The following is an 18798-nucleotide window of genomic DNA, read 5'->3' on the forward strand; positions in this document are numbered from 1 at the left end:
ATGGGTACCTCTGAGACAAACAAATTAGTTCTCCATTTTACAGATGTGACAACCAGTGCACAGAGAGATTAAGTAACTTGCTGTCCAGCTGGTGTGTGGTGGAGCCCAGGGTGAACCCCAGGTGGCCTCTAAAGCATTGTCTTCCAACGTGCAATGGAGTGTGAAATGTGGAAGCCGTGGGAAAGCACAGGAAATCAGCCGTGGAAGAAGCAATGGTTGGATTTATCCCGTGGCGACACCCACCACAGCTGCATTCCGGTAATCTGCACCCCTCATCCCAACATCCTCACCATGCTCTGCGTGTGGGGCAACTTGTCTTCTTGATCGGAGGAGATCTACGGCGAGGCAGCCCTACCCTTTTGTTTCGGCTCTTGGAAAACCCCAAACCTCAAGGCCATACACTCCTTGTGACCAAGTGAGCATCTTGTCAACTTCCCGGCTTTTCCAAAGAGACCTAACTCCTGCTGGGGGTCCCCCAAGTCACCCCTCATGGCCCTTCTAGTGCTCTGGAAATGGCTGAAACCAATGGGTTAACTTGCTTTCCCTATTAAATATTTACATAAGCATGCTTGGGAAGGTGTGTGTAAGTTATCAATAATGCAAGGCCAGCCTAGGCTGGGTGAGAGCTAAGAGACCCAAATTGTATCATCATAATCCATTATTCACATATAATGCGTCTATTCTCCTCCATTAGCGAAGGCAGGAAATGCCCCTGAGTGCCGGGCAGGGCTTTGGAAAGCGCAATAAATGGCGGATAGACACATGGCAGGAGGGCGGCAGCTGTAGTTAAACAAGTGTAAATTAGTGCCCAGCCCCGCTCCCTGCCTGCAGCCAGAGCAGTGGGCACAGGTCTGGCAGGGAGGGGGTTACAGGATTTGGGGAAGGCGCTATCAATCCAGACAGCCCCGGTGGCCTCCCTGGAAACCCTTCCGGAGGAGCCCTCCGGCTGGCCACGTGGGAGACCATGCCTCAGAGAGCACAGGCTTCTGCTCTGCAGGCCTGGGCTGGAATCTCAGTTGCACCTCTGAGTGGTGACCTGGGGTGAGAGGGTGGAAGGGGCTGCTACTCAGTCTGCCCTACACTGAGCCTCGGGCCCCATCTGTAATACAGGGATGAGAATCGCCGTCTTACAAGGTTTTTGCGTGAAGGAAATAAAATGAGGAAGGAGAAGTTCCCAGCACCAGGCGCATGGGAGGCCCTTACAGAATGAAAGAACACCCCTCTCTCTCCTCCCACTAGGCAGTTTCTGGCTTAGGAATAAAATGTGAGGTGCTTGGCACTGCACCCAAATGGAGGTGGTACAAAGGCAAAGCGAGGTAAAGACAGAAGTGGCTTTATGTTGTCCCCTCTTCGGTGTCGCTGTCCCTATAGGAGGCTCCTCCCCTCTGGACCTCACCCCAGCCCGGTGCTGCAGTCAGTCAGTCTCCTGGGCTCGGCAGGCACACTCACCATCCACACCTCATCTCCAGGGCATCTTCAGGCTTTGGTCCATCCTCATCCTCTTTTTTTTTTTTGAGACTGAGACCCAGGATGGAGTGCAATGGCACGATCTCAGTTCACTGCCACCTCCACCTCCCAGATTCAAGTGATTCTCCTGCTTCAGCCTCCTGAGTAGCTGGGACTACAGGCGCCCACCACCACGCCCAGCTGTTTTATATTTTTAGTAGAAGACAGGGTTTCACCATCTTGGTCAGGCTGGTCTTGAACTCCTGACCTCAGGTGATCCACCTGCCTTGGCCTCCCAAAGTGCTGGGATTACAGGTGTGAGCCATCACCCCCAGCCTGTCCTCACCCTCTTCTCAGCACTACCGTATTTCCCTGGGAGGCGGGTCCTGCACAGAGACTAGTGTATCTGCTGTAGAAACAACCCCAGAACAAACAGAAGTTTTGGATTACCCATGAACTGGAAGGTGGACTTTTGGTATAAAGAGCACCAGACTGGGAGTTGGGAGAGCTGAGTCCTTATCTCTGTCACCGCTGATGCTCTGTGGTTCACAGAGAGTCCCATGGCCTCTGGACTTCAGTCTCGCTACCTGTAGCATCAGAGAGTTAATCAAATGAGATGATTACCCCGCAGGACTTAGTGAATGTGAAGTGATAGGTGTGGCTAGGTTTGTCTGAGGACCCTTCCTGGCTTCAGAACCCTGAGGATTCTGGATCAAGTCTTGTGGTGTCTCGTCCCCACAGCTACCATGGGATTTCTTCTAGCACCCAAGCTGTGTTGTGGCACAGAGACCCGGGGCCCTGGAGTCAGGTGGATGGGCATGAGCTTGACTCACCTTTTACAGAGGAGTCACATTAGCAGCCCCTTCTTACCCCTGCCCTCCCACTGTAAGGAATCACGAGCTCAGCACCTAACAGTATGGCAGTGATGGCTGCTCAGCAGAGGCCACAAAACAAAATGCGGATTTGGAAAGGCAGGAAGCAGGTGACCAGGTTTTGGACTTTTCAGACAATGGTGTCCACACGTGGGCGATTTGTCCGGGCCAGACCGCTTCTTGGCTCTGACGCCACCTCCACAGAGATGCCCTCCCTGCCCTATCTAAGAGCTGCTCCACCACTCTCTTTCCCCCACCCTTTTTATTTTTCTTTCCATCGCTACCTGACATTTTATTGTATACCTGGTAGTTTCCTTGCCCATTGTGTTTTCTCAACTGGAATGTTGTTTCCACAAGGGCAGATATCTTGTCCGTCTTGTTCTCTGCTGTTCCCCTGAGGCCTAGCATGGTGCCTGGCCCCTAGGAGAAATGCGATACATACATACTGAATGAATGAATGAATGAATGAATGATTGTAGATTCAAATTTTGCACACATATATCGAGCACCTACTCTAGGCAAGTCACAGTGCAGGTGCTTTGTCATATGTTACACATTCAATCGGCTTAACAATGACATCCATGCATATATATTAAGACCAGTGGGCACTAACATTAAATTGCAATTGAATGAGCCTGGTAGGAATCCTTCACAACTCCTCTCCTGCTTCATTTGGGCCAGGGGGCCGATCGTGATCGGAAGGGCCAAACAGTTGAATGATGTTGTGTTTTGATGTCTCCCAGGCTTTCCTTCTTGTCCTTCCTTCAGTCCAGCTCATCCGCTCTCAAACTCAAGGGTGTTTAGGTAAAACTGTACTAGGCTCTATACAAAGAAAACCAGAGAGCCAATTTAAGGGAATTCAAGAGCAATTTGGACTCTATGCAACTTTTGCCTGATATACCAGTTTTAGAATCAAATGCTCACATACTATGTAAGATTACTCTAATAGCGGTGTGGCTTTGGGCAAGTTACTGACCCTCCTCGAGCCTCAGCTTCCTTATCTGTATATGAAGAGATTAATCGCCACCTTACAGAGTAGAAGAGATCTGCATATGATCTGTGTATGATAAGCGATAGGTGGGTTTGAATCCTACTTTCAGCACTAACTAGCCATGTGACCATCCAGTGCAGTCACTGCCCGTGGGGCAATAGTCGGCAGGTGGTCAAAGAAAAGCCTCAGAGTGGGCGCAGTGGCTCACGAGTGTAATCCCAGCACTTCGGGAGGCAGATCACCTGAGGTCAGAAGTTTGAGACCAGCCTGACCAATACAGAGAAACCCTGTCTGTACTGAAAATACAAAAAATAGCTGGGCGTGGTGGTGGGCGCCTGAAATCTCAGCTACTCAGGAGGCTGAGGCAGGAGAATTGCTTGAACCTGGGACGGTTGCAGTGAGCCGAGATTGTGCCATTGTACTCCAGCCTGGGTGATGAGTGAAATTCTGTCTCAAATAAAAAAAAAAAGAAAGAAAAAATAAACACTTTAAGAGAACACAGATGGTTACATTTGACAAAAAAGGTTCTAGCAACCTCACCTCCTGGAATCTCCAAATGTTCTCCAGTCCTGCCTGCTTTACAACATACAGTGGCCCTAATCAGTCAGCATTATTATCGTTCTTCATTCATTTAGCAAGTAGGTGTTGAGTGCTATTATGTGCTAGGCGCTGTACTAGGGAGCGCAGGAAACAAGTCAGGCAGTCTCCATCCTCATGGAGCATGCAATTTGGTGGCCACAGTGTTAAAAAACCCCAAGAACAATAATAACAAGACTGTGTCCATTTATAACATGCCAGATCCTGGGCTATATGCTTTCATACGGCACCCTATTTAACCCTCACAACATTTCTATGAGGCTCATATTAACATCCTCATTTATAAAAACCTAAAGCCCAGAGAGGTTATGTGACTTTTCCAAGGTCCCAGAATTAGTAAGTGGCAGTGGAGACGCTGGAATCCAGATCCATCTGTTTCCACAGTGTCACCGTGACCTTTTCCTCCGAAGTAGCTTCCAAAAAGGGAGAAACTCCTGGGCTACCTGGGACCTTCCAGAGGAAGGAAGGGCCTGGTGAGGACAGGAGGGAGCAGTTGATCCTGAAAGCCTTGCTCAGTGCTGCAGTGTGGAGACTGTCCTCCTGCAGATGCAGGAGCCCTGCGTGGGGTGAGGGGTAGTAAGTCCCAGCTCAGCATGCTGGTGGAGGTGCCCCTGAGGAAGGGCCAGCCCTGGGCTTGTTTGGACGGTGCCCCAAGCTGGCGGTGTGACATCTTTACTGTCTGATTATTTATAGAGACCTGGGACAGCAGGCAGCCAAGGCAGCTCTGAAGTTATGGGCTTGGGGACCAGGAGAAATAAACAGCCTTGAACAACCCCAGCCTGGTACGGGAAGATGTGGAGCCAGGATGAGCTGTCTGCTCTGCAGCCTGCTGGGGGCCATATGAAGGGAGGAAGGACTGGGGTCCCTGGAGCCTGTAGAGATCATGTTGATGAGTTAGGGAACAGGCCAGACACGTCTCTCCCTTGGCCACTGGGCTGGGGGAGATCTGGGAGCCTCAGCCCTGTGATGGAGGCAGTGATCTCACTGGGGAAGGCCTGGGGCCTGGGGCTCAGGCCATCATGGACAAGAAGTTCCAGGCTGTTGATTCTGCATGAGGTCAGTTTTATCAGGGTTCTATTAGAGAAGCAGAACGTGCGTGATCTGAGGTCTTGATGCTTGGGGCATGGCCGTTCCTGATCAGGGGAGCTGCTAGGCAGTGGTGTCAGTCTGTATCCACGTGTCTGCTCCAGACCTGGAGTCAGCAGGGCTGTCAGTCAGCAAGAGAAGATGGACGGGAAGAGGAGGTGGCAAGGACAAGGCAGAACCTAAAAGGATGGTCTGAACACACAAGGAGGAGCGTCACCAATCGAGGGCTTGCTGGGACGGCATCTGCTTCTCCCTGGGCCCTGGGTGGCCTCCCACTGCCTCCACGCCTCCAGCTGATGATTTGGGTGATCTGCAGAAGAGCTAGCCTGCATCACCACGAAGCTGCACACAAACCTGGCTCCGAGTTTGGAGAAGCTGAAAGAGGAGATCAGCTGGGGTTGCCCCTCCAAGATCCCAAGCCAACAAGGTGAACCAGCAGGTGGGCGGCACACTCATGAGCTGAGAATCACCTGAACCCACCCAGACCCTGGGGGCAAACGAAGCTGCTGCTCCACCTTCCGGATCTCACACAAGTTTCTCCTGTGGTCACTCCTAACCCAGAACCATTCAGGAAAGGAAATTCCAGGACACGCAGTTCCAGCTTTGCTAAGTTGACACATTATGAAGCTTCTACATTCACTGTGTAACTTTGACCAAGTCCTTGACCCTTTCTGGGCCTCAGTGTCATCATCAGTAAAATGTGGATGGACTTCTCAGTGGTTCCTCTTTTAATGTAAAAAACAAAACAAAACAAAACAACAAACGAACAGCAATAACACAACTCCAAACCCCCAAAACTCCAAAAACAAAACAAAAAAGAGGTGAAGAGACATGCGTTGCCTCATCTTTCCTTTGAGTGCCAATGAACACGAGGTCTCCTCTAAATAAACCTGCAAATCCCCAGGAGGCTGAGGCCCCAGGCGGGGAAGCACTTGGGATAGATCATTTGCAGGTCCCTCCTCCTCTGACAGAGAAAATGAGGTTGAGCTTAAGGGCAAGACCTGAGCTCTAGCACTGCTGCTGAGTGACAAAGCAAGGTGCCAAGCCTCTCTGAACCCAGCTTCTTTCCCTGTGTGATGAGGACAATTCTTTTACTTTTCAGGGGTCCATCACATAGATGTTGCCAGATGCTGGGGTAGGGCTCAGAGTATATGACAGGCTTCTTAGATGGTGACTCGGGATCAGCTTTGTGGAAACTGCTGTCTGAGGACAGGGAGACAGTGAGCTCCAGGTCTCCTCCTCCATGGAGCTCTCTGGACCATTAACTAACGGTTTGGAAACCATTTAAACAAAAGACTGTGGGGCTTCAGGACGAGGGAGACAGATTCTTTCTGAGAAGGCTTGTAGGGGAGGGAGCCTTTGAACTGGGCCTTGAGGAATGGATGTAGCGGTGGTTAACCCAAATGGAGGGAAAGAGGGTGGCTTAGGGAGAGTGAAGGCTGGGCAAAGCCTGCAGTTGGGTGCATGCAGTGTGTATCTAGGGACTGGCAAGGGCTATGGTGTAGTGGAACAGAGACCTTGCAGGCAGGAAGAGGAAGGGGTGGGTGGAGAAGGAGCTGAGGATTAGCTTGCAGAGTTTTGAACGCATGCGAAAGCGTTCATCCCAGCATTCGCTGAAATAGCAGCTAGTGCAGGAGGCTCAAGTGTGCAACACTAGAGTTGCCCCAAACGGGGCACCAGGGGTCCCCACATTTTCCAGGCCTTTGGGGTCATTCTTTCACATTTAAAAGCGGTAACTCAAGCCCTTTCCATGCAGTGGAAGCCCCTCTAAGTATTCCCGAGGGAGGCTTACCATCCTTTCATCAGGTTCGCTGCCGCTGGCTGCCTAAGTGCCTTCTGCATCCTGTAGTGCCTGTCCTCACTTGCTGATGTCTTCAGTCCAAGCTGGACCCTGCCTGATTTCCTCTGCTCGGGGAGTCCACTGGCCCAGGGATGTTGGGCTTTATCAATGGTTTATAGGACAATCATGGAATATTCAGTACCCTGCATCAGACTTGCACCTTGGGAGGAGTATTTTCTAATTAATTAATTAATTAAAAATTTTGAGATGGCGTCTCATGCTGTCACCCAGGCTGGAGGGCAGTGGCACGATCTCGGCTCAGTGCAACCTCCGCCTCCCGAGTTCAAGCGACCCTCTTGCCTCAGCCTCCTGAGTAGTTGGGATTACAGGCGCATGCCACCACACCTGGCTAATTTTTGTATTTTTAGTAGACAGAGTTTCACCATGTTGGTCAGGCTGGTCTTGAACTCCTGACCTCAGGTGATCCACCTACCTCAGCCTGCCAAAGTGCTGGGATTACAGGCATGAGTCACTGTGATTGGCCAGGAGGAGTATTTATGTCACAGAAATCAGCAAATGCTGCACATCAAGGTCTTTCAGCCCTTTCCTAGAGAGTTGTTTCTTCAACCCCCACCAGCATAATCATTTGAACTACTGATTATGCGTGGTTCAAATAACACTTTTGAAGTGAAGATCCTATATCTGGGCCCTATATAAAAGTCCCTTAGCCAAAACCCATACTGGGGAAGTTCTTGCTGTTGGAATTCCTTCACAGGACCCTAAGTTTTCTGCCATATTGCTGGCATTCTCTCTCCATAAACTCCCCACACATCTATTTCTCCCAGATCTTTGGGGAAACTCCACATTCTACACGCAATTCCACCCTCTCTTCGCCTTGCCATCTCTTTCCAGGCCATGTCCTGGGGTGGACGCTTTCCATTTCACACCCTCAGAGGCTCACCAAGTTATTTTTCTTTTCTATAGGGAGGAAGTTGCAGATAGGAGAGCTTGAAACAGATTTGTTTTCCCTTCCACTATGCGAGTCAGCTGAGTTGGATTCAAAAGGTTGTTCCGCAGATATTAAAAGTGAGAATTGGGATGCCTGGAACAGCGTGGGAAACACTCGTGGGTCACATGCTCGGATCTGCACTCTCACTTCTGGGAATCAGTTCTACGGAAACATTTGCACAGATGTATGTGTATGGATGTATGGTGGCATGGTGGCACTGTGTGTGATAAATATTGGAAATCTTCTAATCGCCTGGCAATGGAGGGGTACGTGAAATAAGCAATGGAATGTATAAAGTAGATCGAAAGGTAGAAGTGGGTCTCTATACATCCTGACATGAAATATTTTCACAACATTTTTACAGAAAAAAGTTGCAAAACAGAATTTTTTTTTTTTGGTAAAAATGTCTTAAAGTATACATACGTGTGTGCGTGTGTGTCTGTGTGTGTGTCTGTGTGTGTGTGTGTTTATAGAAACAGAAAAATGTCTGGAGGATGAGCCTTCCACTGTTAATAGTGGCAATCTTAGGGAATGGGTGTCTTTGGGGAGGGGGCAATGTTCCCCTTTTAATATCCTATATTTCTGCATAGTTTGCATTTGTTACCATAAGTGTATATTGCTTATGTAATGTTTTTAAAACCAATTATTTTTACAAAGAGAAAATGCTTCGAACCCAATGCCAAATATAGACAGTGGGATGCAAAATTGCTTACATATGGTGGTTACAACTCTACAGAAACTTGTGTCTGCATGGACAGGAATGGAGTGGGGAGCATCCTATAAGAAGTGACTGGTGGTTAGGGCAGGGTCCAGGGAGAGTTCTTTTTCCTTTCAGGAGGTTGGGTAGGGCTGAGATCTGGAACATCTCAAATTCCTCCCAGCACCTTCCTTCATTCCACTCCTAGCCATGTTCCCGTCACTTACAAGTGGCAGTGGGGATCAACTATTCAATTATTTTTTAATAGTCGAGCATAGGTCTGAATTGAATAAATCACATTGATGCCAATTTCCAGGGAACTCCTTTCATATTTTATGATTCACTCCCCACCTTCCCCCCTTCCTTCCTTGTGCTCCTCCTAATGAACCGGGAGACTGTGCATACTGTTCGGATGTCCCCACTGCTAAACCCCAAATGGAAATGCTGTGGCTGAAAGCATCGCGGTTCTGGTTTTTTTTTTTTTCCTTTTCCTCCTTACAGTCCTGGGAAATTGATATGCAGGCAGGATTATGTTTTGTTTAAAGCTCAGTCCTGGCATCTGAAAGAATACATTATCCAAAGTGGTGCATGTGGTTGAAATTCTGCAAAACTCAGTTGTGTCACACGTGGCTTGCCAATGAGGGGCCCAGCTGGGTCTCATGCAGCATAAATGCCCTGGATCAGGGAGAGTGTAACCGTGGAAAACCATCCGCTGAGGAATATTCCTGAAGTCAATAATTTATCTGCTGCTGGTGGAAGGTAGGCCTACCAGGCACCTCTGCCACCACCGTGATCACCTAATATGCCACCAACTCCCAGTCCTGGGGATGAACTCTGCTTTCTTCCTTTCCAGTTTCTTTAAGATTAGAAGAATTTGTTCAAAGAACTGATTGCACATAAACACAGAGACTAGAGGGTTTTACCCACCCCCTCTTTCTTTTCGTTTTGTAAAATGGTTGTAAAAAACAAACAAACAAAAAAACCAAGTCTGTTTGGAATTTAGAATTCTGGAACTGCAAGAGAAAGAACTGGACTTCACCACGTGTGCCTTGGTGGTCCGCACTCTCCTGAATCTTGTCCGTGACTAGGGCACACGGGGTGTGACTCATTGGCGATAATTTGGGAGTCACTGTGGTCCCACTTGCTCTTTAAATGTTAGAGTTTTAATGATTTAGGAACCAAAAGAATAACTAAGGAGCCCAGCAGTCATTATCTCAAATAATGAGACTTTTTAATGCAAAATCAATGTTTGTTATAATGAAAATAGATTCCTCAGCTCCTGCAGGGCCAAATGTACAAATCTTTTCTGCTGTTAAATAAAATGTGACGGCTCATTTTCAGGAGGATGGTGAGCATTTTTATTCAAGAGTAAAAATAAAATGTCAGAACTTATTTACTTTTATTAAGTGCTCATTCTCAATCAGATACTCTAATCAATATCTAATTGGAGGCAAGGAAACGGAAAATAATTTTTATGCCGACTTGGGAGAAGGTAAGGAAGGGAGAAGGAAGGAAGGCAAGAGAAAGCCGTCTAGTACATGTTCAGTTATAAAAAGGCAGATACCTACTGAGCAGAGGCGTGGCGGCAGGACTGCGCTCGGTTTCCCGGTGTCGGATCATCACGTCTGGTGAAGATCGGGACCATTGTGATTCCCATTTACAGATGACAAAACTGAGGCTTAGAGAAGAGAATTGTCTACCTTCTCATGTTTCTTATGCGGTGGAGCCAGGATGGAAAACAAGGTCTGTCTGACCTCTTAGCCCTGGCTATCAATTACTCTATTTATCTGCCCCCTCCATCCTTTTAAAAAATAAGTCTTGTATTTTATCTTGTAAAAAAAAAAAACAAACGAGTCATTCTTGAGAGATTACCAATAGCAGAAGTTTTACTCCTATGAACATTGAAAATGTAAACTTAAAATAGTTTTGGAGGGTAAAGATTTTTCTTAAATGTATTACATACTTCTGTCTTGGGAAGCAGTACATTGTGTAACTTTTTTTTAGTGACTCAGAAGTGGTTTCCAGGCTTAACTCTGTGCTGTAAGGAATCTGTAGTCTAACGGTGAGAAGTGAGTTGAAATCTTAGCTCTAAAGTCTGTTACTGAGTGCCTTGGGCAAGTTTCCCTACTCTGTTTGTGAAAGGATGGATCTTGTAATATCCTATGATTTTAAGTTACAGGGAGGTACGTTACATCACTGTAAAAAAGAATTTTCTAACCATTAGGGTTATCTGAAACGTGGCTGGGCTGCCTGGAAAGGGAGAGCACTCTCCATCCCTGGAGTTATTCCATCAAGACCCGTTGTGGCAATGATACAGTTGATGCAAAGTATCTCAAGCACTGACCTTAGGAGCAGTTTAGGGAGGGTCAGAATCCTGTAGCCTCCAGCACCATGACTCCTAAACCATCATTTCTTATCTTGTGGCTATCTTGTCAGTCCTACAAAGGCCTAGTCCCCAGGCAAGAAGGAGGTTTGTTTTGGAGAGGGGCTGTTACCATTTTTTGTTTTAAACTAAGTTATAAACTAAGTTTTGTTATAAACTAAGTTTCTCCCAAAGTTAGTTCAGCCTATATCCAGGAAGGAACAAGGACAGCTTAAAGGTGAGAACCAAGATGAAGTTGGTTAAGTCAGATCTCTTTCACTGTCTCAGTCATAATTTTGCAAAGGCAGTTTCAGTATAACTCTCAGTCTGAGGCTGAATGCCTGAGAACCGCCAGTGTATGTGTGTGTGTGTGTATATGTGTATGTTCATGTGCGTGCTTGTGTAAGTCTCGGAGTCTGAAGGCAGGAGAAACTGAAGTTCTGATATCCAAAGGTGGGAGAACGAAAGGTGAGAGGACAAATTTGCCCTTCCTCTGCTCGTTTGTGTTCTATTTGGGCCTTCACTGGGTTGTCCACCCACATTGGTGAGGCTGGATCTTCTGTACTCAGACCATTGATTCAAATGTAATCTCTTCCAGAAACACCCTCAGAGATACACCCAGAAAGAAGATTTTACCCGCTGTCTGGTTCTTCCTTAACCCACTCAAGCTGACACATAAAATTAACCCATAACAATTAGGAACCAATATTATTATTATTTCCATTTTACAGATGAGGCATGTTGGGGTGAAGTAACTTGCACAGGTCCCTGCCACCAGTCAGAGGTGGAGCTGGGCTGCAAACCCAGTTCAAAACCAGCCAGAGGTGGAGCTGGGCTGCAAACCTAGTCCAAAACCAGTCAGAGGTGGAGCTGGGCTGCAAACCCAGTCCAAAACCAGCCAGAGGTGGAGCTGGGCAGTAAACCCAGTCCAAAACCAGCCAGAGGTGGAGCTGGGCTGCAAACCCAGTCCAAAACCAGTCAGAGGTGGAGCTGGGCTGCAAACCCAGTCCAAAACCAGCCAGAGGTGGAGCTGGGCTGCAAACCCAGTCCAAAACCAGTCAGAGGTGGAGCTGGGCTGCAAACCCAGTCCAAAACCAGCCAGAGGTGGAGCTGGGCAGTAAACCCAGTCTAAAACCAGCCAGAGGTGGAGTTGGGCTGCAAACCCAGTCCAAAACCAGCCAGAGGTGGAGCTGGGCAGCATGGTTCCAGGGTCTGTGCTCCCAGCCCCTGTACTGACCTGCCATTTACTGCATTGCTTTGAGTAAATCACGGCTCCCTGTAAAATGGCAAATTCCACCCTTACAGCCTACAAGCTGTGTGATCTCAGGCAAGTCATCTACCCTCTCTGAACTTTGGCTTCCTTGCCAGACAATGGGAATCGTGATGTTTATCACATAGGGCTCTTGTGAGGTTGCCTGTGATTTGTGAAACCGTCTTATATGGGCCTGGAACCTAGCTGGTGCTCAGAGGATGCTAATTCCTGCCTCTTCCTTAGCGATTTCCAGATAATCTAGGGATTGCTAAGAAACAAAGAGTGAGAGGGGCTTGTTCAAGCAATTGAAGTGACAAGTTCCCACTGCCTTCTGCAGTTTCTTTTTTAAAAAAAACTTTGGCTGTGCGCAGTGGCTCATACCTGTAATCCCAGCACTTTGGGAGGCCGAGGCCGAGGCAGGTGGATCATAAGGTCAGGAATTCTAGACCAGCCTGACCAACATGGTGAAATCCCCATCTCCAATAAAAATACAAAACTCAGCTGGGCATGGTGGCACGGGCCTGTAACCCCAACTACTTAGGAGGCTGAGGCAGAAGCATCTCTTGAACCCAGGAGGTGGAGGTTGTAGTGAGCCGAGATGGTGCCATTGCACTCCAGCCTGGGTGACAGAGCAAGACTCCGTCTCAAAAAAACAAAACAAAAAAAACCTGTAAGAGTTTGTAGTAAAATTGTGATTTTCCTGCAAGGAAGTGCTCTGGCCCTCATTGCAGCGTGGGGGGTGGGGATTGGCCTGAATTATGCCCCTCGTTTTAGCAGGTCAGCTCTCTGGAGGTATCCTCTCTGAAGGGGGGACCTTGTGAGGACTGAGCTGGGAACTCTGACCCCACATTTTGGTCAGTAAAGTCTCCAGCTGTGGTCACTCCAGTTCAGGACCAGAAAAACATGGAGACCAGCTCTTTGGGCATCACATCATGGGAAGAGAAATGGAAATAATGGACACATGGCTTGGCTTACTGTAATCACTCAGTCCAGGGTAGCTATTGCCTCTACTGAAATGTCCCAAGTCCTCATTTTATGCCAGGGCCTGTGCTCAGTATTTTTTTATACATTGTCTCATTTTAACCTCCCAACAACCCTATGAAGTTGTTTCTAGTATCATCCCTATTTCACAGAGAAGAAAACTAAGGCTTAGCGATATTAAGTCATTTGCCCAAGATCGTAAGTGCGGGAGCCACAATTCAGTCCTGTGAAGCCTGAGTCTACAGCCTGTGCCTTAACCCTCTTCCCTATATCTGCATGTCAGCAAATCCTGTTTGCTTCTACCTGCAAACCATACATACCCCAAACCCAACTTCCTGCCACCCCCACGACTACCACCTTGGGCCAAGATTATCGCAAGAGCCTGCCAACTAGTCCCATTGATTTTGTTCTTGCCCCCCCCAACCCCATTTATTCTCAAAATAGCAGTCCCTGTGGTCCTTTTCTTAAAAAATCAGCTTTATTGGGGTGTAATTTACATGCAATAAAATTCACCAGTTTTAAGTGCACAGTTTAACGAGTTCTGAAAAATGTAAACAGTCAAGTTCACCACCACAATCAAGATATGGGACATTTTCATATGGAAAAAAAACTCCATGGGAGTGTTTTTTCAAAAAACTTTAAGTCAAAGCATGTCACTCTTCTGCTCAACATTTTCTAAGGGTTCCCATTTTCCTTAAGTAAAAGTTGAAATTCTTACAATGTCCTACAGGGCTGTGGCAAAGAAAAGCCTACGGGTTTACCAAGCCATGTCATTTTTCTCATGGGCACACAAAAAAGACCATATTTCTTATCGTCCTTGTATCTGTGAGGGGGCATATGACTAACTTGGGCTACTGAAAACCAGATAGAAATGATGTCCATCCCTTCCAGCCCTGGGGCCTAAAATTTCTGGAGGGACCCCTGCTGTTTCTTTCCTCTCTTTGTCAAATGAATATGGAAGACCCCATGGAACACTCTGAGGCCTGGAGGATCTGAGAGTTTCTAGGCTGGAAAGTGAGAAGAAATACCCTGTTAAGTCTCTCAGATTTTGGAGGAATTAGTGATGCAGTAGCTAGTGTTAACCCTGACCAAGGCTAAGGTCCTGCCCGCTCTAACCTCTGTCACCCTGGAACCTGTGAATCTTCCCTTATAAGGCAGAAGGGATTTTGCAGATAAGGGTCTCCAGATGAGGAGATTATCCTAGATTATCCAGGAGGGCCCAATGTCAACACAAGCATCCTTGTAAGGAGGAGGCAGAGGGAGATTTGACTACGGAAGAGAAGTCCATGTGATGATGGCAGCAGAAATCGTAATGATGCAGCCACAAGCCAAGGAACGCTAGGGGATGCCAGCAGCCACTGGAGGCTGGAAAAGGCAGGGAGTGGTTTTTCCTCTGGAGTCTGCTGAGGGAACCACCCTGCTGATACCTGGATTTTAGCTTTGGAAGACTCATTTCAAACATCTGGCCTCCAGAACTGTAAGAAAATACATTTCTGTTGTTTTAAGCCACTAAGTTTGTGATAATTTTTTTACATCACCAACAAGAAACTCACAGACTGCTTCCTCTGTCTGAAAAAGAAACTCATAGACTGCTTCAGCTGTCTGAAATGCTTCTCCCCCAGATCTCTGGCTGTCTCCCTTACCTCCTTTATGACTTTACTTACATATTTGTCATCTTCTCAGTGAAGTTTCCTTAACTACCTTCCTTAACAACTATTTTAGAGGGTACCCTGGGACTCCCTCTCCCCCTTCTCTATTTCTCTTGTCTCCTGAGAACTTGTAACTGTCTGACATACCACATATTCTCTACTTTTATTTTATTTACACATTTCCTCCCTTCATTAGAAGGTAAGTTCCAGGATCCTTACCTGTTTTTTTCACTTGCCATGTTCTCGAGAACAGAGCCTGGCACAGTTAGCTCACAGTAAATATTTATGAAGGAGCAAGTAAACAAATCGATGGTCAAGGGGTCCCTTGGATGGAGGAATTCCTGGGCTTACAGGGCCAGCAGGTACCTGGCCTTTTAGGGTCCTTTGGAGAGGTTTTGGGTGTGTTGGTCCCTTCATTCATCCTTTCCTGAGCATCTCCTGGGTGTGGCACTCTGTAGGGGGTGAATGGAGATCTGAGGCACTCATGGACGCTGCTCTCAAGGGTGTTCTCTTGGTCCAGGACATGTGACTGGTTGTCGATTAGGGTATTGCAGAGAGAAGTCAGGACCCTAGCAGGCAGAGCTGGGAGCTCAGATGAGAGCCAGGAGATTCCTGAAAGGGATCATCTGGATGGGCTGAGAACGATGTAGACTGGGGAGGGAAGAGGATGCTCAGGCAGAGAGACTGATGTGAATAAAAGCCCAGAGCAGGTAATACTGGGGGTGTGCTGGGACATGCTAGAAGTTTCCTTTCGCAGAAGTAGAGAGTGTGTGCCAGGGAGATTTGCACGATGGAGCTGGAAAGGTAAGCAGGGCCTAGATTTAAAAAAAAAAGGCCTTAAATTCCTCTCTAAGAAGAATAGACTTCATTCTGCAGGGAATGGGGTGGGGAGCTGTAAGGATTATTGAAGAAACATGCAAAAAGGGGGAAACATACTTGTAATTCCAACATCAGATCTCATCAGTCATCTCCACTTCTCTGCAGGTCCTGCCTGGGTGTCCACCCATGTAGAAGCCCCATGTGAGCCCCTGGGAACAAATATTTGGGGCTGGCCAGTTCTTGCATTTCTTACTCCTCATCTAGCCCCATCCTTTGTAGCTCTCTCTCTCTGAGTCATGAAGTAGCTGAAGCATTCTCACCGCCTTGTAGGAAACAGAGACAGGACAACACTTCTGTGCCTAGAACCTGGTTCACAAAACAGGCAGCTGGATATGATTGATTTTCATGTTACTAGAACAAGAACCCACTGAGCACATACCAGGTTCCCAGCGCTGTGCTAAGGAATCTGCAGACAGCTCCTCTCTAACCCTCACAACAGAGGGGGCCTGTTGGGCTGTCTCCCATTCCAGATGAGAAGACTGTTGCTCAGAGGTCACAGAACAAGTGAGTGCCAGAGCCTGGACTGGAAGCCAGGCTGTCCAAGTTCAGGTTCTTGACAACTGGGTAATATTCCACCCCATGGCAGAGCTTCTTAAACTGGGGTCCATGGACTCCCATGGGTCTGGGGATAAATCTGAGGTTTGTGAATGGGAATAGAAAAAACAATTACAGGATAGGCCCTTGTCCACAGTTGCAGTTACTCAAAGTCAACCACAGTTCAAAAATATCAAATGGAAATTCCAGAAATAAACAATCCATAAGTTTTAAATTGGGCACTCTTCTGAGAAGTGTGATGAACCTGCACGCTGTCTGGCTCCATCTCGCATAGGACATGAATCATCCCTTAGTCTAGCATGTCCATACTGTAGACACCACCTGCCCATTAGCCACCTAGTAGCCACCTGGGTCATCAGATCCACTCCCTGGTATTGTAGTGCTTGTGTTCAAGAAAACTTATTTTACTTAATAATGGCCCTGACTGGGCATGGTGGCTCATGCCTGTAATCCTAGCACTTTGGGAGGCCAAGGCAGGTGGATCACTTGAGGTCAGGAATTCAAGACCAGCCTGGCCAACATGGCAAAACCCATCTACTAAAAGTACAAAAATTAGCTGGGTGTGGTGGCAGGTTCCTATAATTCCAGCTAACTGGGAGGCTGAGGCATGAGAATTACTTGAACCTGAGAGGCAGAGGTTACAGTAGTGAGCTGAGATTGCACCACTGCACTCTAGCCTGGGCGACAGAATGAGACTCAGTCTCAAAAAAAACAAAGGCCCTAAAGTATAAGAGTAGTGATCTTGCTATTCAATACCTGGATAAAGAAGCTTTTACATTTCTACTTCATGGATTTGATGTTTAATATTTTGATATATTTATTTCAAAATAGTTGGTTCTGTTTATAATCCTATGGATTTTATTTTCTGCATTTTAAAATATTGTTTGAAGAAGAATCACAGGCTTCACCAGATTGCCTAAGGGATCCACGGAAAATAAAAAATGGATAAGGCTGAGTACAGTGGCGTATGCCTGTAATCCCAGCACTTTGGGAGGCTGAGGTTGGAGGATCACTTGAGGGCAGGAGTTCAAGACAAGCCTGACCAAAATCGTGAAACCCTGTCTCTACTAAAAATACAAAAATTAGCCAGTCATGATAGTGCATACCTGTAATCCCAGCTACTTGGGAGGCTGAGGCATGGGAATCACTTGAACCCGGGAGGCAGAGGTTGCAGTGAGTTGAGATTGTGCCACTGTATTCCAGCCTGGGAGACAAAGCAAGCCTGTCTCCAATGAATGAATGAGTGAATGAACACATAGATAGTTAAGAACCCCTGCACAGAGTCTTTGCTGGTTCTCCATGAAGTTTCTTCCTCTCGGTTCCTATAGGCTCAGCTGGTATTTTTCTTGTGCCTCTTTCTACCTGTGTTAGAGTCATGATAGATGTGTTTAATCCCTCCTAGGAGACTGAACTCCCTGAAGGCAGCACTGTATCTCACTCACCTGTGTGTTACCCACAGTATTGCTCGGTACATAATAGATGTATAATAAATGCTTGTGAATTAGTGAATGAGTGAGAGATGAATGAATTAATGAATGAGGAATCAGAACTGAGCAGGTTGGGGACTGGCCTGGAGAAGAAATGCATGTTTTGAGTCTATTATATACCAGCCACTTGGAGCTTTCACATGATCACATCACATCTTACAGCTCTATAACAAAGAAATCCTGACATTAACTTCATAGATGTAAGGAAACTGGGTTCAGAATGGTAAAGCGACATGCTAAGTAAATATTGGAGACAAGGTTTCTTAGATTTTTTCCTCTACGCTGCATGAGCCCATCTCCAGGGAGGAATAAAATGGTTAAAAGCCAGGCAAGGCGGAGATAGTGTGACATGGGAAGTAACATAGGTTCGTGGACTTGTGCGTAATAAGGGGATTGTTTTCAGTTGCTCTAAACTTGAAAATTGTTTTCATCCAGGCCACGGCCTGGATGGCCTAGAGTGTCTCTCTTCTGCTACACAAAAGAGCAGAGGCAAAGAGAAGAGGAGCCAACTGCATGTAACAGACACCTGCAGCTGACATTTTGCCCAAGGGCTCTGAATCAGTCAGGGGTCAGCCAGGAAGACAGAAACCATTCTAGGTCTTTGGAAGAGAGGGAATTGAATGCAGGGATTGGTGATGGAAGCACTGAGAAGCCAACAGGACTGTGAAGCTGCTGCTAGAGATTAGCAACAGCTGGAAGCTGCTACTACCCTCAGGGACATAGAGACACTGGGAGGAGGTATCACCAGAGCCCAGAAACGGAGGCCATCCAGTGGGAGCCAGAGTCTCAGTGGGGGCTGCCAGCTGGGGGATAGGTAGTAGGAGCTGGAGTTCTGGAGAAGCGTAACCATTGCTGCAAACTCAGCCACTGTCACAGTGAGAGAGGGGAGAAGTACCCTGGCTTCTCCCCTCGAACTCTCCAGTCTTCTACAGATGCCTTTCATTGGCTGAACACTAGAAGCTAGAGGGGAAAGGAGCCTGGGCAATGTATTTCCCTGAGATACTGAGATCAGAAAAGGGTGGGGACGGATCTGAGAGCAAACCAGTAGTTGACCGGCATAGATCTACTCCTGGAAGAGTAGGGATCACAGGGCTTGTGGAATGTTATGGAGGGCTGTGACTTGCTCTTCGGAACAGCGATGAGGCTCTGGCTTTA

The 18798-nt window shown here is 47.3% G+C and overlaps 1 long non-coding RNA gene across 3 annotated transcripts in view; it reads left to right on the forward strand.

Annotated features, from left to right (window-relative positions):
- The window catches only part of LOC108592566 (uncharacterized), an 88807-nt gene extending 71888 nt beyond the window's left edge, over window positions 1-16919 (forward strand). For all 3 annotated transcript variants that reach the window (XR_013519934.1, XR_001912742.4, XR_013519935.1), the window contains one exon: window positions 44-16919. This is a non-coding gene — a long non-coding RNA (uncharacterized LOC108592566). The remainder of the gene's footprint in view (window positions 1-43) is intronic.
- Window positions 16920-18798: the final 1879 nt, after the last annotated feature.

This window comes from Callithrix jacchus, chromosome 7 (assembly GCF_049354715.1).
Source record: "Callithrix jacchus isolate 240 chromosome 7, calJac240_pri, whole genome shotgun sequence".
NCBI lineage: Eukaryota > Metazoa > Chordata > Mammalia > Primates > Cebidae > Callithrix > Callithrix jacchus.